Below are 21,847 nucleotides of genomic sequence, written 5' to 3'. Positions count from 1 at the left end.
CCCCTCGGGACTCCGCTGGGTCTGGCGCAACGGAAGAGGGCCTCACCTCGAGGGGAGGCAGGCACCTCAGGCTTCCTCTGCGTTTCGGACTCCGACCGCAGGGTCCCTGCAGAGTTGGGACAGGAGAGTCAGGCCTCGTCTTGTCTGAGGAAGGGAACCCCGCTGGCCTCTCGAGTTGCTCAGGGGGTCTCAGGCCCCTCGTCGAGCTGTGTGTGGAACCCGCGGGTCTTTGCGGACGATGCACGGGGGTGGCAGTGCCCCTTCGTGTTGTGCCTTCCCCCACAGGGTTGCCTTCGAAGAGGGGTCCGGGCCTCGGGTCCTTCTCAAGGGCGGACCGGGGAATCGGGGGCGTTCGGCATGTGGCCCCACCCACGTGGCTCGTCTCGAATTTCCTCGTGAGACCGGCCTCATCCTGAGGTGCGCCGGGAAGGCCGGGAACCCCTTCCAGACCACGCAGGGGAATCGCCTCTCCTGTCGCGATCAGGAGGGGAGAAGGGGCTCAGAGGAAGCGGTGCCGGGACCCTCGGTGTTCCCCACGAGGGAACCCGGCGTGTCGGGGGACTTTTGGGGGTCGTAGGAAGGCTGTCAGGGACCGATTCGCCCTGAAGTGCGGAACAGGGGACTTCCCTTGAGACGACGTCGCGGGCAAGGGCCTCCTCTTGCCAAGAGGTGGGAACCACGTGGGTTTTCTCGAGTGCGGTGGCATTCTCGAGTTACGACGGGGATCTCAGCCTTCCCCTTGGGTTGACCCTGGGAAGCCCAATCTTCCCCTCGGGTTGCGAGGGAAAGCTGGGGGTTGCGCTCGAGTCACTGCAGGGCCGAAGAGACCTCACCTAGGCGTGAGTCCGGGACCTACTATTCCTCTGCAGGGAAGGCAGGGATCTCGGGGTTGCATTCCAGGCTCCCCCGGGGAGTCAGGCCTCGTCTCGAGGGGAAGCCAAGGACTCCGCTCTCCTCTCGAGTCGCGACGCGGGTCTCTTGGAGCCCCCTGAGCGGCCTCAAGGGAGTCCAGCCTCCTCTTCCGTTTGGAGAGAGGACCCGGGATTGCTCTCCAGGCCATGCAGGAAAAGAAGGCCCTCAGCTCCCGAGGACGGGGGCGTCTCAGGGTTTTCCTCGAGCTGCGGCGCCCGTGGGGGTTTTCTCCCGAGGCACGACGAGGATCTCAGGGAGCCTCTCGTGCGGCGCCAGGGAAGTCAGGTCTCCATGCGCGTGGCGATGGGGAGCGCGTCCTGGGTCTCGAGTCACGGGAGGGGACTAGGGCCTCGAGACGCGTTGAAGAAGGACTCTCGAGGTCTTTCTCGGGGGGCGGCGGGAAACCCTCGTGTCCCTCGCCTTCTGCCGGGGACCTTAGGGAACTTGCCAGGGTGCCTCTGAGAGGCGAGGGATCCTGTGGAGGTGGCGGGGCCCCTCGGGACTCCGCTGGGTCTGGCGCAACGGAAGAGGGCCTCACCTCGAGGGGAGGCAGGAAGCTCAGGCTTCCTCTCCATTTCGGACTCCGACCGCAGGGTCCCTGCAGAGTTGGGACAGGAGAGTCAGGCCTCGTCTTGTCTGAGGAAGGGAACCCCGCTGGCCTCTCGAGTTGCTCAGAGGGTCTCAGGCCCCTCGTCGAGCTGTGTGTGGAACCCGCGGGTCTTTGCGGACGATGCACGGGGGTGGCAGTGCCACTTCGTGTTGTGCTTTCACCCACAGGGTTGCCTTCGAAGAGGGGTCCGGGCCTCGGGTTCTTCTCAAGAGCGGGCCGTGGAATCGGGGTCGTTCGACATGTGGCAGCACCCACGTGGCTCGTCTCGAATTTCCTCGTGAGACCGGCCTCTTCCTGAGGTGCGCCGGGAAGGCCGTGAACCCCTTCCAGACCACGCAGGGGAATCGCCTCTCCTGTCGTGATCAGGAGGGGAGAAGGTGCTCAGATGAAGCCGTGCCTGGACACTCGGTGTTCCCCTCGAGTGAACCAGGCGTGTCGGGGAACTTTTGGGGTCGCATGAAGGCTGTCATGTCCCGTTTTGCACTTCAGGGCGGAACAGGGGACTTCCCTTGAGACGCCTTCACGGGCAAGGGCCTCATCGTGCGAAGAGGTGGGAACCACGTGGTTTTTCTCGAGTTGCGCCGGCATTCTCGTGTTACGACGGGGGATTACAGGCTTCCTCTTGTGTCGGCCCTGGGTAGCCCAATCTTCTATTCTAGTGGCGACGGAATGCTGGGGGTTGCGCTCGAGTCACTGCAGGGCCAAAGAGACCTCATCTAGGCGTGTGTCCAGGATCTCATGCTCCTCTCCAGGGAAGCCAAGGATCTCGGGGGCTGCATCCCATGCTCCCCAGGGGAGTCAGGCCTCGCCTCGAAGGGAAGCAAAGGACTCCGCTCTCCTCCCGAGTCGCGACGCGGATATGTTGTTGCCCCCTGAGTGGCCTCAAGGGAGTCCAGCCTCCTCTTCACTTTTGAGTGAGGACTCGTGATTACTCTCCAGGCCAGGTAGGAAAAGAAGGCCCTCACCTCGCGAGGACGGGGGCATCTCAGGGGTTTCCTCGAGCTGCGGCACCAGTGGGGATTTTCTCCCGAGGCACGACGAGGATCTCAGGGAGCCTCTCGTGCGGCGCCAGGAAAATCATGTCTCCATGCATGTGGCGAGAAGGAGCGCGTCATTGTTCTCGAGTCACGGGAGGGGACTAGGGCCTCAAGACGCGTTGAAGAAGGACTCTCGATGTCTTTCTCGGGTTGCAGCGGGAAACCCTCGTTTCCCCTGACTTCTGCCGAGGACCTGAGAAACTTCCCAAGGTGCCTCTGAGAGGTGAGGGACGCTGTGTATTTGGCGGGGCCTCTCGGGACTCCAATGGGTTTGTCGCAATGGAAGAGGGCCTCATCTCGAGTGGAGGCAGGAACCTCAGGCTTCCTCTCCAATTCTGACTCTGATCGTAGTGTCCCTGCAGAGTTGGGACAGGAGAGTCAGGCTATGTCTTTTCTGAGGAATGGAACTCCGCTTGCCTCTCGAGTTGTTCATGGGGTTTCAGGCCCCTTGTCAAACTGTGTGTGGAATCTGCAGGTTTTTCCAGACGATGCATGGGGGTGTCAGTGACCCTTCGTTTTGTGTCTTCATCCACAGGGTTGCCTTCGAAGAGGTGTCCAGGCTTCGTGTTCTTATGAAGAGCGGACTGGGAAATCGGGGTCGTTCAGCATTTGGCACCACCCACGTGGCTAGTCTCGAATTTACTCATGAAACCGGCCTCATCCTGAGGTGTGCCGCGAAGGTCATGAAACCCTTCCAGACATAGCAGAGGAATCGACCCTCCTGTGGCGATCAGGAGGGGAGAAGTGGCTCAGATGAAGTGCTGCTGGGAACCTCGGTGTTTCCCTCAAGTGAGACAGGTATGTCGGGTAACTTTTGGAGTCACATAACGCGTTCCAAGTACCGTTTCGCTCTTCAAATTGGAACGTGGGACTTCTCTTGGGGTGCTCCAGCGGCCAAGGGCCTCATCTTGGAATGACTGGGGAACCACTTGGTTTTTCTCTAGTTGCGGTGGGATATTTGAGTTACCACAGGGAATTCATGCTTCCTCTTGTGTTGGCCCACAAAAGTCTTATCTTCCATTCGAGATTCGAGGAAGAGCTGGAGGTGCGCTCTAGTCACTGAAGGCAAAAGAGACCCCACCAAGGCTTGTGTGCAGGACCTAATGTTCATGTCAAGGGGCGAAAGGAATCTCGGGGTTGCATTCCAGACTCATCCTGGAGTCAGGCCTCGTCTGGAGGGGAAGCAAAGGACTCTGCTCTCCTCTCGAGTCGGACGGGTATGTCTTGGAGCCCACTGAGTGGCTTAAAGGGAGTCAAACCTCCTCTGGTGTATGGAGGGAGGACACGGGATTGCTCTCCAGGCAATGCAGGAAATGAAGGCCCTCATCTCCCGATGACTGGGCCGTCTCGTAGGTTTTCTCGAGCTGTGGCGCTAGTGTGGGGTTTCTCACGAAGTAAGACTGGGAGCTCAGTGAGCCTCTCACGTGGTGCCAGGGCAGTCAGGTCTCTATGCACGTGGTGAGAGGGAGCCCGTCATTGTTCTCGAGTCATGGTAGGGGAATTGGGCCTGGAAACGTGTTAAAGAAGGACTCTCGAGGTCTTTCTTGGGTTGCAGCAGGAAACCCTGGGTTCCATCGACTTGTGCCAGTGACCTCAGGAAGCTTCTCAGCGTGCCTCTGAGAAGTCAGGGTCACTGTGGAGTTGGGAGGGGCCTCTCGGAACTCCACTGGGTTTGGTGCAATGGAAGAGGGCCTCATGACAAGTTGAGGCAGGAACCACAGGGTTCCTCTCCTGGCTTCGAATGCGCCGGATCTGACTCGGATCGCAGAGTCCCTGCAGAGTTGGGACAGGAGAGTCAGGCCTCGTCTTGTGTGGAGGAATGGTACTCCGCTTGACTCTCGCGTTGTTCATGGGGTGACAGGCCACTTGTCGATTTGTATGTGGAACTTGCGGGTTTTTCTGGACGATGCACTGGGGTGTCACTGCCCCTTCGTGTTGTGCCTTGTTCCACAGGATTGCCTTCGAGTTGGGTTCTGCCATCGGGTTCTTATCAAGAGCGGACCAGGGAATTGGGGTCTTTTGGCATGCCGCACCACCCACGAGGCTATGTCTCGAATTTCCTCGTGAGACTGGCCTCATCTTGATGTGCGCCAGGAAGGTCGGGAACGCCTTCCAGACAAAGCAGGGGAATCGAACCTCCTGTCGCGATCAAGAGGGGAGAAGAGTCTCAGATGAAGTGGTGCTGGGAACCTCGGTGTTCTCCTCAAGTGAGACTGGTATGTCGGGGAACTTTTGGGGTCGCGTCAAGGGTTCCAAGTAACTTTTCGCTCTTCAATACGGAACGTGGGACTTCTCTTGAGACGCTGTAGCGGGCAAGGGCCTCATCTTTCGATGATGGGGGAACCACGTGGTTTTTCTTGAGTTGGGGCGGGATTCTCGAGTTACAACCGGGAATTCAGGCTTCCTCTTCAACTGGCCCAGGGAAGTCCATTTTCATTCGAATTGTGAGTTAGAACTGGGGATTGCTCTCGAGACACTGCAGGGCCAAATAGACCTCATCTAAGCTTGTGTCCAGGACCTAATGTTCCTCTGCTGGGGCGAAAGCGATCTCAGCATTGCATTCTCGACTCACCCGGGGAGTCAGGCCTCGTCTCGAGGGGAAGCCAAGGACACCGCTCTCCTCTCGAGTCGCGACGGGTATATCTTGGAGCTCACTGTGTGGCCTAAAATGAGTCAAGCCTCCTGTGGAGTTTGGAGAGAGGACTCAGGATTGCTCTCCAGGCCATACAGCAAAAGAAGGCCCTCATCTCGTGAGGACTGGGGCGTCTCGTGGGTATTCTCGAGCTGCGGCTCCAGTGTGGTGTTGCTCACGAGGTATAATGGGTAGCTCAGGGAGCCTCTCCTGTGGCGCCAGGGAAGTCAGGTTTCTATGCGCGTGGCTAGGGGGAGCGCGTCATTGCTCTCGAGTCATGGTAGGGGAATCGCACCTCAAGACGCGTTGAAGAAGGACTCTCGAGGTCTTTTACGGGTTGGGGCAGGAAACCCTTGGTTCCCTCGACTTGTGCCGGTGATCTCAGGAAGGTCTAAGGGTGCCTCTGAGAAGTCAGGGATACTGTGCAGTTGGGAGGGGTCTCTCGGGACTCCACTGGGTTCGGTGCAATGGAAGAGGGCCTCATCTCGAGTGGAGGCAGGAAACTCATGTTTCCTCTCCTGACTTCCCCTGGGCCAGATCTGACTCGGATCGCGGTTTCGCTGCAGAGTTTGAACAGGAGAGTCAGGCCTCGTCTTGTGTGGAGGAATGGAACTCTGCTTGCCTCTCCAGTTGTTCACGGGGTGACAGGTCACTTCTCGAGCTGTGTGTGGTACCTGCGGGTTTCTCCGGACGATACCCAGGGGTGTCAGTGCCCCTAAGTGTTGTGCCTTCATCAAAAGGGTTATCTTCAAAGAGGTGTCCGGGCATCAGGATCTTATCAAGAGCGGACCGGGAAATCGGGGTCTTTCGGCGTGTGTCACCATCCACGTGGCTATGTCTCGAATATCCTCGTGAGACCGGCCTCATCCTGAGATGCACGGGGAAAGGCGGGAACCCCTTCAAGACAAAACAGGGGAATCGACCCTCCTGTCGCGATCAGGAGGGGAGAAGGGGCCCAGATGTAGTGGTGCCCGGAACCTCGGTGTTCTCCTCGAGTCAGACTGGTGTGTCGAGGAACTTTTGAGGGCGCATCAAGGGTGCCAATACCGTTTCGCACTTCAAGATGGAACGTGGGACTTCTCTTGAGACGCTGTAGGGGGCAAGGGCCTCATCTTGGGATGACGGGGGAACCACGTGGCGTTTCTCGAGTTGTGGCGGGATTCTCGAGTTTCGACGGGGAATACAGTCTTCCTCATGTGTTGGGCCAGGGAAGTCCTATCTTCCATTCGAGTTTAAAGGGAGAGCTGGGGATTGCTCTCGAGTCACTGCAGGGCAAAATAGACCTCATCTAGGCTTGTGTCCAGGACTTAATGCTCGTCCCTAGGGACGACAGGGATCTTGGGGTTGCATACCAGACTCACCCGGGGAATCAGGCCTCGTCTCGAGGGGAAGCAAAGAACTCCGCTGTCCTTTTGAGTCGCGATGGGTATCTCTTGGAGCCCACTGTGTGCCCTAAAGGGAGTCAAGCCTCCTGTGCTGTTTGGATAGAGGACTCGGGATTCCTCTCCAGGCCATGCAGGAAAAGAAGGCCCTCATCTCGCGATGATGGCGGCGTCTCGTGGGTTTTCTAGACTGCTGCGCTAGTGCCGGGTTTCTGACGAGGTACGAGAGGGAGCTCAGGGAGCCTCTCGTGTGGCGCCAGGGAAGTCAGGTCCCCATGAGATGGCTAGGGGGAGCTCGTCATTGCTCTCGAGTCATGGTAGGGGAATCTGACCTCAAGACACATTGAAGAAGGACTCTCGAGGTCTTTCTTCGGTTGTGGCAGGAAACCCTTATTTCCCTCGACTTTTGCCGGTGGCCTCAAGGAGCTTCTCAGAATGCCTATGAGAAGTCAGGGATACTGTGGTGATGGGAGGGGCCTCTCGGGACTCCACTGGGTTTGTTTTAATGGAAGAGGGCCTCATCTCGGGTTGAGGCAGGAACCTCAGGTTTCCTCTCCATTTCTGACTCAGATTGAAGCGTGCCTGCAGAGTTGGGATTGGATACTCAGGCCTCGTCTTGTCTGAGGAAGGGAACTCCGCTTTCCTCTCTCATTGTTTAAGGGGTGACAGGCCAGTTGTGGAGCTGTATGTGGATCCTGCGGGGTTTTCCGGACGATGAACAGGGTTGCCAGTGCCCCCTCGTGTAGTGCCTTCATCCACAGGGTTGTCTTAGAAGAGGTGTCCGGGCATCGGGTTCTTATCAAGAGCAAGACCGAGAAATCGGGGTCTTTTGGCAAGTGGCACCAACACGAGGCTACGTCTCGAATTTCTTCGTGAGACTGGCCTCATCCTGAGGTGCGCCATGAAGGTCGGGAACCCCTTCTAGACAAAGCAGGGGGATCGACCTTCCTGCCGTGATCAGGAGCGGAGAAGGGGCTCAAATGAAGTGGTGCCAGGAACTTCGGTGTTCCCTTGGAGTGAGACCGGTATATTGGGGAACTTTTGGGGTCGCATCAAGGGTGCCAAGTAGCATTTCGAACTTTATGACGAAACATGGGACTTCTCTTGAGACTCTGTAGCGAGCAAATGCCTCATATTGCGATGAATGGGGAACCATGTGGTTTTTAAGTGTTGCGGTGGGATTCTCGAGTTACAACGGGAAATTCAGACTTCCTCTTGTGTTGGCCCAATGAAGACCAAACTTCCATTCGAATTGCGAGGGAGAGATGGGTGTTGCTCTCGAGTCACTGTAGGGCAAAATAGACCTCATCTAGGCTTTTGTCCAGGACATAATGTTCCTCTCCAGGGGCAACAGGGTTCTCGGGGTTGCATTCCAGACTCACCCGAGGTAAGGCCTCGTCTCGAGGGGAAACAAAGTACTCTGCTCTCCTCTCAAGTCGCGACAGGTATCTTTTGGAGCCCATTGAGTGGCCTAAAGGGAGTAATGCCTCCTGTGAAGTTTGGAGAAAGGACCAGGGATTGCTCTCCAGGTCAGGCAGGAAAAGAAGTCCCCAATCTCGCGATGACGGTGGTGTCTCGTGGGTTTTCCCGAGCTGCGGCGCCAGTGTGGGGTTTCTCACGAGGTATGACGGGGAGCTCAGGGAGCCTCTCATGTGGCGCCAGGGAAGTCAGGTGTCCATGCGCATGGCGAGGGGGAGCGTGTCATTGCTCTCGAGTCATGGTAGGGGAATCCGTCCTCAAGACGCGTTGAAGACGGACTCTTGAGGTCTTTCTCGGGTTGCGGCAGGATACCCTGTGTTCCCTCGACTTGTGCCGGTGACCTCAGGGAGTTGCTCAGGGTGCCTCTGAGAAGACACTGATACTGTGGAGTTGGGAGGGGCCTCTCGGGACTCCACTGGGTGTGGTATAATACAAGAGGGCCTCATCTCGTGTTGAGGAAGGAACCTCAGGGTTCCTCTCCATTTCAGACTCTGATCTCAGGATTCCTGCAGAGTTGGGACAGGAGAGTCAGGCCTCGTATTCTGTGGAGAAATGAAACTTAGCTTGCCTCTCGAGTTGTTCACGAGGTAACAGGTCACTTGTCGAGCTGTATGTGGAACCTGCAGAATTTTCCAAAAGATGCACGGGTGTTCAGGGTCCCTCCTTGTTGTGCCTTCATCCTACGGGATGCATTCCAAGACGTGTACGGGCATCGGGTTCTTATTAATAGCTGACCGGGAAATGGGGTCTTTCCGCATGTGGCACCACCCACGAGGCTACATCTCCAATTTCCTCGTGAGACAGGCCTCATCCTGATGTGCGCTGGGAAGATCGGTAACCCCTTCCACACAAAGCAGGAGAAAAGACACTCCTGTTGCAATCAGGAGGGGAGAAGGGGCTCAAATGATGTGGTGCGGGGAACATGGGTGTTACCCTCGAGTGAGGCCTGTATGTTGGGGAACTTTGGGGGTGCCATCATGGGTGCCAAGTACCGTTTTGCACTTCAGTAGGAACGTGGGACTTCTTTTGAGACGCTGTGGCGGGCAAGGGCCTCATGCTGCGAAGACGATGGAACCACGTGGTTTTTCTCGAGTTGTGGCTGGATTCTCGAGTTCCGACATGGATTTCAGGCTTCCTCTTGTGTTGGCCCTGGGAAGCCCAAACTTCCCTTCGAGTTGCGAGGGAAAGCTGGATGTTGTGCCCGAATCACTGCAAGGCCAAAAAGACCTCATCTAGGCGTGTGTCCAGTACCTAATAGTCCTCTCAAGGGAAGACAAGGATCTCGGGATTGCACTCCAGACTCCCCCGGGGAGTCAGGCCTCGCCTCGAGGGGAAGCAAAGGACTGCGCTCTCCTCTAGAGCCCCGACGCGGATCTCTTAGAGCCCCCTGAGCGGCCTCAAGGGAATCCATCCTACGATTCAGTTTGGAGAGAGGACTCGGGATTGCTCTCCAGGCCAGGCAGGAAAAGAAGGCCCTCATATCACGAGGACGGGGGCGTCTCAGGGGTTTCCTCGAGCTGTGGCGCCCGTGGGGGTTTTCTCCTGAGGCACGACGAGGATCTCAGGGAGCCTCTCGTGCGGCGCCAGGGAAGTCAGGTCTCCATGCGCGTGGCGAGGGGGAGCTCGTCGTGATTCTCGAGTCACGGGAGGGGACTAGGGCCTCGAGACGCGTTGAAGAAGGACTCTCGAGGTCTTTCTCGGGGGGCGGCGGGAAACCCTCGTTTCCCTCGCCTTCTGCCGGGGACCTTAGGGAACTTCCCAGGGTGCCTCTGAGAGGCGAGGGATCCTGTGGAGGTGGCGGGGCCCCTCGGGACTCCGCTGGGTCTGGCGCAACGGAAGAGGACCTCACCTCGAGGGGAGGCAGGAAGCTCAGGCTTCCTCTCCGTTTCGGACTCCGACCGCAGGGTCCCTGCAGAGTTGGGAGAGGAGAGTCAGGCCTCGTCTTGTCTGAGGAAGGGAACCCCGCTGGCCTCTCGAGTTGCTCAGGGGGTCTCAGGCCCCTCGTCGAGCTGTGTGTGGAACCCGCGGGTCTTTGCGGACGATGCACGGGGGTGGCAGTGCCCCTTCGTGTTGTGCCTTCACCCACAGGGTTGCCTTCGAAGAGGGGTCCGGGCCTCGGGTCCTTCTCAAGGGCGGACCGGGGAATCGGGGGCGTTCGGCATGTGGCCCCACCCACGTGGCTCGTCTCGAATTTCCTCGTGAGACCGGCCTCATCCTGAGGTGCGCCGGGAAGGCCGGGAACCCCTTCCAGACCACGCAGGGGAATCGCCTCTCCTGTCGCGATCAGGAGGGGAGAAGGGGCTCAGAGGAAGCGGTGCCGGGACCCTCGGTGTTCCCCTCGAGGGAACCCGGCGTGTCGGGGGACTTTTGGGGGTCGCAGGAAGGCTGTCAAGGACCGTTACCCCCTTCAGGGCGGAACAGGGGACTTCCCTTGAGACGCCGTCGCGGGCAAGGGCCTCATCTTGCCAAGAGGTGGGAACGACGTGGGTTTTCTCGAGTTGCGGCGGCATTCTCGAGTTACGACGGGGATCTCAGCCTTCCCCTTGGGTTGGCCCTGGGAAGCCCAATCTTCCACTCGGGTTGCGAGGGAAAGCTGAGGGTTGCGCTCGAGTCACTGCAGGGCCGAAGAGACCTCACCTAAGCGTGTGTCCGGGACCTAATATTCCTCTCCTGGGAAGGCCGGGATCTCGGGGTTGCATTCCAGGCTCCCCCAGCGAGTCAGGCCTCGTCTCGAGGGGAAGCCAAGGACTCCGCTCTCCTCTCGAGTCGCGACGCGGGTCTCTTGGAGCCCCCTGAGCGGCCTCAAGGGAGTCCAGCCTCCTCTTCCGTTTGGATAGACGACCCGGGATTGCTCTCCAGGCCATGCAGGAAAAGAAGGAACTCAGCACGCGAGGACGGGGGCGTCTCAGGGGTTTCCTCGAGCTGCAGCGCCCGTGGGGGTTTTCTCCGGAGGCACGACGAGGATCTCAGGGAGCCTGTCGTGCGGCGCCAGGGAAGTCAGGTCTCCATGCGCGTGGCGAGGGGGAGCGCGTCATGGCTCTCGAGTCACGGGAGGGGACTAGGGCCTCGAGACGCGTTGAAGAAGGACTCTCGAGGTCTTTCTCGGGGGGCGGCGGGAAACCCTCGTTTCGCTCTCCTTCTGCCGGGGACCTTAGGGAACTTCCCAGGGTGCCTCTGAGAGGCGAGGGATCCTGTGGAGGTGGCGGGCCCCTCGGGACTCCGCTGGGTCTGGCGCAACGGAAGAGGGCCTCACCTCGAGGGGAGGCAGGAACCTCAGGCTTCCTCTCCGTTTCGGACTCCGACCGCAGGGTCCCTGCAGAGTTGGGACAGGAGAGTCAGGCCTCGTCTTGTCTGAGGAAGGGAACCCCGCTGGCCTCTCGAGTTGCTCAAGGGGTCTCAGGCCCCTCGTCGAGCTGTGTGTGGAACCCGTGGGTGTTTGCGGACGATGCATGGGGGTGGTAGTGCCCCTTCGTGTTGTGCCTTCACCCACAGTGTTGCCTTCGAAGAGGGGTCTGGGCCTCGGGTCCTTCTCAAGAGCGGACCGGGGAATCGGGGGCGTTCGGCATGTGGCCCCACCCACGTGGCTCGTCTCGAATTTCCTCGTGAGACCGGCCTCATCCTGAGGTGCGCCGGGAAGGCCGGGAACCCCTTCCAGACCACGCAGTGGAATCGCCTCTCCTGTCGTGATCAGGAGGGGAGAAGGGGCTCAGAGGAAGCGGTGCCGGGACCCTCGGTGTTCCCCTCGGGGGAACCCGGCGTGTCGGGGGACTTTTGGGGGTCGCAGGAAGGCTGTCAGGGACCGTTTCGCACTTCAGGGCGGAACAGGGGACTTCCCTTGAGACGCTGTGGCGGGCTAGGGCCTCATCTTGCCAAGAGGCGGGAACCACGTGGTTTTTCTCGAGTTGCGGCGGGATTCTCGACTTACGACGGGGATCTCAGGCTTCCTCTTGGGTTGGCCCTGGGAAGCCCAATCTTCCCCTCGAGTTGCGAGGGAAAGCTGGGGTTGCGCTCGAGTCACTGCAGGGGCCAAGAGACCTCACCTAGGCGTGTTTCCGGGACCTAATATTCCTCTCCAGGGAAGGTGGGGATCTCGGGGTTCCATTCCAGGCTCCCCCAGGGAGTCAGGCCTCATCTCGAGGAGAAGCCAAGGACTCCGCTCTCCTCTCGAGTCGCGACGCGGATCTCTTGGAGCCCCCTGAGCGGCTTCAAGGAGTCCAGCCTCCTATTCAGTTTTTAAGAGAGGACCCGTGATTGGTCTCCAGGCCATGCAGGAAAATAAGGCCCTCATCTCGCGATGACCGGGGTGTCTCATGTGTTTCCTCGAGCCGCCGCGCCAGTGTGGGTTTCCTCACGAGGTACGATGAGGAACTCATGGAGCCTCTCGTGCAGTGCCAGGTTAGTCAGGTCTCCATGCGCGTGGCGAGGGGGAGCGTGTCATGGCTCTCGAGTCATGGTAGGGGAGTCGCGACTCAACACATTTTGAAGCACTCTCGAGGTCTTTCTCGAGTCACGGCAGAATACCCAGGGTTCCCTCGACTTGTGCCTGTGACCTCAGGGAGCTTCTCATTGTGCCTCTGAGAACTCAGGCATACTGTGGAGTTGGTAGGGGCCTCTCGGGACTCCACTGGTTGTGGTGCAATGGAAGAGGGCTTCATCTCGAGTGGACGCAGGAACCTCAGTCTTCCTCTCCGTTTCTGACTCGGATCCCATGGTCCCTGCAGATTAGGGACAAGAGAGTCACACCTAGTCTTCTGTTGAGGAATGGACCTTCGTTTGCCTTTCGAGTTGTTTACAGGGTGACAGGCCACTTGTCGAAATGTCTGTGGGACCTGCGGGTTTTTCTTGACGATGCGCGCGGGTGTCAGTGCCCCTTCGTGTTGTGCCTTCATCCACAGGTTTTCCTTCAAAGAGGTGTGCTGGCATCGGGTTCTTTTCAAGAGTGGACCGTGAAATTGGGGTCTTTCGACATGTGGCACCACCCACGAGGCTACGTCTCGAACTTCCTCATGAGACCGGCCTCATCCTGAGGTGCGCCCGGAAGGTCGGGAACCCCTTGCAGACAGAGAAGGGGAGTCGACCCTCCTGTCGCAATCAGGAGAGGAGAAGGGGCTCAGATGAAGTGGTGCCGGGAACCTCGGTGTTCCCCTTGAGTGAGTCTGGTATGTCGCGGAACTTTTGGGGTCGCATCAAGGGTGCCAAGTACCGTTTCGCACTTCAGGATGGAACGTGGGACTTCTCTTGAGATGCTGTAGCGGACAAAGGGCCTCATCTTGCGATGACGAGGGAAGCACGTGGTTTTTCTCGAGTTGCGGTGGGATTCTCGAGTTACGACGGGGAATTCAGGCTTCCTCTTGTGTTGGCCCAGGAAGTCTAATCTTCCATTCGAGTTGCCAGGGAGAGCTGGGGATTGGGCTCCATTCACTGAAGTGCAAACTAGACCTCATCTAGGCTTGTATCCAGGACTTAATGTTCCTCTCCATAGGCGACAGGGATTTGGGGTTGCGTTCCATACTCACCCGGGGAGTCAGGCCTCATCTCGAGGGGAAGCAAAGGACTCCACTCTCTTCTCGAGTCGCGACAGGTATCTCTTGGAGCCCACTGAGTGGTCTTCGCTCTGTAGGAGAGCTCTAGTGTACATAAACCTGTACATAAGTGAACACAGACACTCTGTGTGCATGTTGCTGCGTACCCAAAATAGGGCCACAAGGAGCCTCATGCTCTCCATGCGGCGCGGAAGCTGTGCAGCCACGCAGCAGCTGAAGAATCCAACCAATTGCTCTTTTCTTACCTCTGACAGAGCTCGCATTGCCGTAGCCCTTGGCAGTTTGGAAACACTGGACCCTAACCCCTCTCAAAGTAGGCCTGGGTTCTAGTTCGAATAGAAAGTCAATAGCGGAGCTGAGGACAGGAACGCGGCAGTCATTTATCACACGCTCCTGAAGCCTGCTACTACAGGGACACTAACGCTAGAAGCTAGGAATGTCTTTGCAAGGTGCGCAAAGGACAAGGGAGAACCTCGACCCTGACTCTAGTATTTCAGTCCCCTGAGCAGATCTGAGGTTCTCCCGCTGTAGAAGCTAACCCATTCCTTTCTAATACAGGCTTCCTAACACAGGGCCAGTTGGCTGCTTGCTCTTCCACGAAGCAGGCTTCCTTAACTTGCAAACTGCGAATTCCGCTTAACAGCCTGGAGGAAAATCGCTTCTTGGAAGATTTTTTTCAGAGGCTGTATCCCCGGAGCTGGGGCCAAGCTAGGGGACCCATACTGACAAGGGAAGGCAAAACCACATCCAATGTCTTTGCTCTGGAGGACAGCTTTGGTGAGCCTAAGTCTTTCAGGAATATTTCTGGCTCCAACAGAGTCAAATTCTGTGTGTGAAGCTGCACAGCCAAAATAGGGGAACAGAGAGCCTGATTCTCTCTGTGTAGCTTTGAAGCTGTCATTCAAACAACAGCTTGAGAATCCATACAATGCTCTCCCTTACTGCTAAGAGAATTCTCATTGCTGTCGTCCTTGACAGTTTGTAGAAATCCGCACCCTAACCCTTCTCCAAGTAGGCCTGGGTCCTAGCTCGGAATAACAGGCAACGGCGGAGCTGAGGCCAGTAAGGCACAAGTGAGGTCTCACACACTCTTGCAGCCTGATCGTCCAGGAGCAGTAAGGCCTCTTTTTCCCTGCAGGAGGCTCGCTTGCCTTGCCTCCTGTGAACTGCATTTCCCAGCGTGGGCGCAAAGCTGTTCCTGGAGATTTTTTCTCAGGGGCTGTTTCCCTGGAGCTGGGTCGGACCTCGGGGGCCCAACTCACAGGGGAAGACAAAACCACATGGACAGGTCTATGCTCTGTAGGAGAGCTCTAGTGAACCTCATCTCTCAGGAACATTCTTGGCTTCTACAGAGACACCTCTGTGCATGAAGCTACACACCTAACATAGTTGCAAAGGGAGTCTGATTCTCTCCGTGGGTGCTGATGCTTTGTGGCAAAGCACCTGCTAAGAATCCATCCGCATAGGCTTCCCTCACCTTGACAGAGGTCTCATTGCTGTAGTCCTTGGCAGTTTGGAAAGAAGCAGACCCTTACCCTTCACCAAGTAGGCCCTTGTCCTTGTTTGAATGGAAAGGCAGTAGCTGAGCTGAGGCCAGTAAGGCGCCAGTCAAGTCTGACATATTCCCGATGCCTGCTCCTTCATGGAAAATAACGTTAGAATCTGGGAATGTCTTTGCAAGGCTGGAAAAGGGCAGTCAGGAACCTCGACCCTGCCTCTGGAATTTCTATCTTCTCAGCACATCTGGCGGTCTTGGTCAGGAGAAACTAACCCATTCCTTGCAAATATAGGCTTCCAAATACAGGCCGGTTGGCTGTCTCTTCTTGCCGAAGGAAGCTTGCTTATCCCACCTCCTGTGAACTCCACTTCCCAGCCTGGGAGATAAGAGGTTCTTGGAGATCTTTTCTCAGAGGCTGTTTCCAAGGAGCAGGGGCTGATCCCAGAGACCCACACGCACAGGGGAAGGGAAAACCGCATGGATAAGTCTTTGCTCTCTAGGAGTGCTCTAGTGAACCTCAGTCTATGGGGAATGTTCTTGGCTCCAACGGGGACATCTCTGTGTGGGAAGCTGCATTGCCAACATAGAGACACAGAGACCTGATTCTCTCTGTGCAGCTTTGACGCTGTCGTTCAAACAACAAATTGAGAATCCACACAATGCTGTCCCTTACCACTGAGAGAGTTATCATTGCTGTAGCCCTTCGCAGTTTCTGGAAATCGGCACACAAACACTTCTCCAAGTAGGCCTGGGTTCAAGTTCAGATGAACATGCAATAGCGGAGCTGAGGCCAGTAAGGCACCAGTCAGGTGTCACACACTCTGGCAGCCTGCTCCTCCAGGGACAGTAAGGCCTCTATTTCCCTTCAGGAGGCTCGCTTGCCTTACTTCCTGTGAACAGCGTTTCCCAGCCTGGGCGGAAAGCAGTTCCTGGAGATCTTTTCTCAGGGGCTGTTTCCCCGGAGTTGGGGCGGACCTCGGGGACCCAACTCACAGGGGAAGGCAAAACCAAATGGACAGGTCTATGCTCTGTAGGAGATCTCTAGTGAACTGCCGGGGTCCAGCCCCAGCTGATCCAGGGTATTCGAAGCAGAGACGGCGTAGGCGAGGGTCAGGGAACAACTGCTTAATTAAACGTTAATTAAGGATATAAAGAGTAATAAAATGAGGATAGCTCAGTAGGAAAATTCAGTGGAGAAAAGAGGCTGAGTAGCTTGGTTTACGCGGGGGACCAATAAAACTTCAAGACAAGAAGCTTGCACCACTTACGTAGGCCGCAGGCGTCCTTCCGTTCTCCCGAAGGAGAGGAGACACTGAGGCCTCCCCGGTCGGATCTTAGAAGCCCAGGCAAAATTAGTAAGCTTGGTGGGTTCCGCGCTCCAGATGGAGACTCAACCAGAATGAGAGAGAGAGAGAGGCATGGGGAGACCAGTATTTCGAGAAACTGATCCCAATTCTTTATTTTCCATGGTCTACTTTTATACACTGAGATGTTATGCAAAAGTCACGTGGGGTCAGCAGTCCTGACTTTTATCAAAGTCAGGTGCTTCATACAAAAGTATACAGAGGTCTTAGGGGTGTTACATCATCTGGCCGGGGGGCCTGCTGACAATTTACGACCCTCTCCTTGTGACAGCGGTCAGTCAACCAGGACACTTATTTCTCCAGGGGTGATTATTCTTAAAACAGACGCCACCCAAATAAAGTTACATTCCTATAGGGTGAGGGTGTAGTGGGTTTTAGTTAAGGAAAGAATTTACTTAGCCTAAGGTCTAACGTGATTTATATCAAAGGTTAATACTTATTTCTTCTATATATTCATTAATGTGTATAAGGGCAGGGGATGTGGAGACTTAGCAGTAAACATCAGCTCAACAAATGAAAAACCCTTCACCAATATGATTTCTAATCAGCCCATTATACTTATACTAATAATTTTCTAACTTTTCTAAGGAACCTGTTTTTAGAAGGTTTAAAGCACCTCGTGCCTCTCATGGTTGGGAGGCTGTGAGCAATCACATGTGGCCGGACAAGCCTGTCAGGCAGGCTAGAGAACCTTCAGAGGAGTTTGTAGGTTAAAACACTCTTGTCACACCCAGGGGTTTTTATCAACTGGAGCTCTAGGTTAACTCCTTCTCCGAAAGAGGTGGTGGGGGACAGCCCCCCGTAAGGTCAGAGGTGTAGGTGAGAGCACAAAGTAGTAAGGTAGGCAGGCTCTGGTGATGGGGGTAGATGCTCGAGGATTTCCAGGGGGACTCCTGAGGCTCGATCCCGCCTTTGCGTATGTCGAGCCTCCTTCCTCATGACCTTTGCCATGGGCGGAGTGCCTCACTCTGGCCCCCAACAGTGAACCTCCTCTCTCAGGAACATTCTTGGCTCCTATCGAAACACCTCTGTGCGTGTAGCTACACACGCAACGTAGGGGAAAGGGAGCCAGATTCCTTCCGTGGGGTGCTGATGCTTTGTGGCAAAGCACCTGCTTGAGAATCCATCAGCTTACGCTTCCCTCGCCTTGACAGAGGTCTCATTGCTGTAGCCCTTGGCAGTTTGGAAAGAAGAGGACCCTTACCTTTCATAAAGTGGGCCCTTGTCCTAGTTTGAAAGGAAAGGCAAGAGCTGAGCTGAGGCCAATAAGGCGCCACTCAAGTCTGACATATTACCGAAGCCTGCTCCTTCATGGAAAATAACGCTGTAATCTAGGAATGTCTCTGCAAGGCTGGCAAAGGGCAGTCAGGAGCCTGCACCCTGCCTCTGGAATTACCGACTTCTGAACAGATCTGGAGGTCTCCCTTAGGGGAAGCTAACCCATTCTTCCAAATAGAGGCTTCCAAACGAGGGCCGCTTGGCTGCCTCTTGCTCTCTGAAGGAGGCCTGCTTTTCCCGCCTCCTATGAACCCCACATCCCAGCCTCTGGGAAAAGCGGATCTTGAAGATCTTTTCTCAGGGGTTGTTTCCACGGAGCTGGGGCCGAGCATGGAGCCCCAAACGCACAGGAGAAGAAAAACCACATGGACAAGTCTTTGCTCTCTAGGAGAGCTCTAGTGAACCTCACTCTGTCAGGAACGTTCTTGTTTCCTATGGAGACACCCCTGTCTGTGAAGCTGTGTACCAAACATGGAGACACAGAGTCTGATTCTCTCTGTGCAGCTTTGAAGCTGTCATTCAAACAACAGCTTGAAAATCCATACAATGCTCTTCCTTACCCGTGACACAGTTCTCATTGCTATACCCCTTGGCAGTATTTAGAAATCCATACCCAAACCCTTCTCCTAGTAGGCCTGGGTCCTAGTTCGGAGGAACATGCAATGGCGGAGCTGAGGCCAGTAAGGCACCAGTCAGGTCTCACACACTCTGGCAGCCTGATCGTCCAGGGAGACTAAGGCCTGTTGTGCCTTGCAGGAGGCTCGCTTGTGTTACCTCCTGTGAACTGCGTTTGCCAGCCTGGGGGAATAGCGGTCCCTGGAGATCTTTTCTCAGGGGCTCCTTCCCCTGAGCTGGGGCGGACCTCAGGGACCCAACTCACAGGGCAAGGCAAAACCATATGGACAGGTCTATGCTCTGTAGCAGACTTCTAGTGAACCTCATCTCTCAGGAACATTCTTGGCTCCTATAGAGACACTTCTGTGTGTGAAGCTGCGTACCTAACATAGGGGCACAGAGAGCCTGATTCTCTCAGTTCATTTTGATGCAGTCGTTCAGAAAACAGCTTGAGAATCCATAAAATGCTCTCCCTTACCGCTGAGAGAATTCTCACTGCTGTAGCCCTTGGCACTTTGTAGAAATCCGCAGCCAAACGCTTCTCCAAATAGGCCTGGGTCCTAGTTCGGAGGAACAGGCAATGGTGGAACTGAGGCCAGCAAGGCAACAGTCAGGTTTCACACACTCTGGCAGCCTGCTCCTCCAGGGACAGTAAGGCCTCTTTTTCTCTGCAGGAGATTCGCTTGCCTTACTTCCTGTGAACAGCGTTTCCCAGCCTCAGCGAAGCGGTTCCTGGAGATCTTTTCTCAGGGACAGTTTCCCCGGAGGTGTGGCGGACCTCGGGGACCCAACTCACAGGGGAAGGAAAAACCACATGGACAGGTCTATGCTCTGTAGGAGAGGTTTAGTGAACCTAATCTCTCAGGAACATTCTTGGCTCCTATAGAGACAACTCTGTGTGTGAAGCTACACTCCCAACATTGGGGAACAGGGATCTTGGTTCTCTCCGTGGGGTGCTGATGCTTTGTAGTAAAGCACCTGCTTGAGAATCCGTCGTCTTAGGCTTCCCTCGCCTTGACAGAGGTCTCATTGCTGTAGCCCTTGGCAGTTTCAAAGAAGAAGACCCTTACCCTTCATAAAGTAGGCCCTTGTCCTAGTTTGAATGGAAAGGCAATAGCTGAGCTGAGGCCAATAAGGAGCCAGTCCCCTCTGACACATTCCCGAAGCCTGCTCCTTCATGGAAAATAACTCTAGAATCTAGGAATATCTTTGCAAGGCTAGCAAAGGGAAGTCAGGAACCAGTACCCTGCCTCTGGAATTACCGACTTCTGAGCAGATCTGGAGGTCTCCTTTAGGAGAAGCTAACCCATTCCTTCCAAATAGAGGCTTCAAAACACAGGCAGGTGGGCTGCCTTTTCGTTCCCTATGGAGGCGTGCTTTTCTCTCCTCCTATGAACCCCGGTTCCCAGACACTGGGAAAAGTGGATCTTGAAGATATTTTCTCAGGGGTTGTTTCCACGGAGCTGGGGCCGAGCCTGGAGACCCAAAGGCACAGGGGAAGGCAAGACCACATGGACAAGCCTTTGTCTTTAGTATAGCTCTAATGAACCTCACCCTGTCAGGATCTTTCTTGATTCCTACGGAGACACACCTGTGTGTGAAGCTGCGGGCACAGAGAGCCTGATTACCCCTGTGCAGCGCTGAGTCTGGGCGGCTAAACAACAGCTTGGGAATGCAGCCTGGGGCGCTTCCCTTCCCTCCGACAGAGCTCTCCTTGCGGTAGGCCTTGGTAGTTTGCATACAATGGGGCCCTAAGCCCTCTGCAAGTTGGCCTGGCTCCTAGGTCCAAAGGGCAGGCCAGAGCGGAGCTGAGGCTGTCAGGCTTCAGACACATCTCCCATACTCCTACATCCTGCTCCTACCCGGGCGTGAACGCTAGAAGCTGGGAAGGTACCTGGACCGTGCAGGGGCGGGGCGAACGCGGGCGGCGTGGGGCGGGGGTCGGCTTCTGGCGGGGGTGGGGGCGGGCTTCCCAGTTGTGCTCTCGGAGGTGGACACTGAGGCTGAAAACGCGCCGGGAGTGCACCCGGGACTGGGTAAACCCGGGCTGCGCGGGTCGAGATTCCGATGGCTTTGGGTGGGGGTCGGTCCCAGTTGTGCTCCCGGGGGTCGCCACTGCGGCTGGGAACGCGCCGGGAGCGCGGCAGGGGCGGGGCTAACCCTGGGGGCGCGGGGCGGGGGTTGGCTCATGGGGGGGATTGGGAGGGGTTCCCAGTTGCGCTCTCGGGGGTTGCAACTGCGGCTGGGAACGCCCATTTCGTCCGCTCCTGGGTCCCTAAGGATCGCCATCCCGTGGGTGCAGCGGAGAGCTGGGGACCACAGGTAAGGGAACTGGGACTGCATGGAGCAGGGAACCAAGTATTCCGCCGTCTGTTGGCACATTCTCGGAGCTCCCCAACCTGGCGGTTGCAGAAAGGCCTTGCCTTTGGGGTCAAGGCCTTTACCGCTCCACCCCTCTGCTGAAAAATCTCAGAGTCTGCGCGGTTCTTCCAAGCAGCCTAGTGTCCGCTGGAAGTCCAAGGGACAGAACACTGAACTCTGGCCGGCTGGCCCAGCCCTGCTTCTGGCACTTTGTAAGCCAGCGGGCCCTTGAGCACCTGCTGGGATGGGAAAGGGAAGGGTCCACGGATTGCACCCTAGAAACTTAGTAGGGTGCATGGATTTCAAACCCTGGTGGCCGCCCAGGCAGCAAAGAAGGGGGGAGGGCACCTTGCTGCCCTTTCATGGCAGAATCTGTGGTTGTCCAGCTGCGTGGGCCTTTTCATGAGGACCCTGTGCAATAAAAGTTTGGTGTTTTGGAACTGAATAATTAGAACGTGTAAAAGCTTTAAATTATGTGGTGGTGTAATTAAAAAACAAAACAAAACCAAGCTCCAAGTGTTTTCAAATGGAGGTCTAAATATTGAAGGACTGTATTCCTTGCACTGTGGCATTCTATCAAGAAGTGTGCAGGATTTTTTTTTTTAAGAAAAGTGTTCGAAGTGAGGGAAACAGGAAACCCAGAGGTGCCCCTGTATTTTGGGGAAGGCCTTAGGAGGTCACTTGGAAATGCTGCTGGCTGTGCGGGAGCAGGGCAGATGGGCTGTGCAGGCTTGTCCTTTGCATGGATGTTCTTGTGTGTGGAAACCCAGCTCGGAGCCATCTCCTGATGTGTAAGAATTTCGCAGACAAACCTTGAGCTAAGCAATGCATTTTTTCCTAAGAAAATGTTTGTCTTAAGCGATGTAAATATCCTATGTATTTCCGCTAGACTCTGGCTTCAGGTCGGTTCCCCCAAAAGGCTCAGAAGCGATTTGAACAAAACAGCATGTTTTCCTCCTAGCTTGTTCTCCTTATCTATGTTAAGGAAATGATATATTTGCCTGCAATACTGCCTTTCTTCAAGATTCATGTCAATCAAGTTTTGGCCCGGGATGACTCACCTGCTGCCAATATTATCTCAATGCATGTCGTGGGGGAGGGGCCTGGTGCCATTCCCTGAAACAGTTCCTTTCTTT

Source organism: Bubalus kerabau, chromosome 13 (assembly GCF_029407905.1).
Source record: "Bubalus kerabau isolate K-KA32 ecotype Philippines breed swamp buffalo chromosome 13, PCC_UOA_SB_1v2, whole genome shotgun sequence".
In the NCBI taxonomy this organism is placed as follows: domain Eukaryota; kingdom Metazoa; phylum Chordata; class Mammalia; order Artiodactyla; family Bovidae; genus Bubalus; species Bubalus kerabau.
This window is presented reverse-complemented; position numbering follows the sequence as displayed.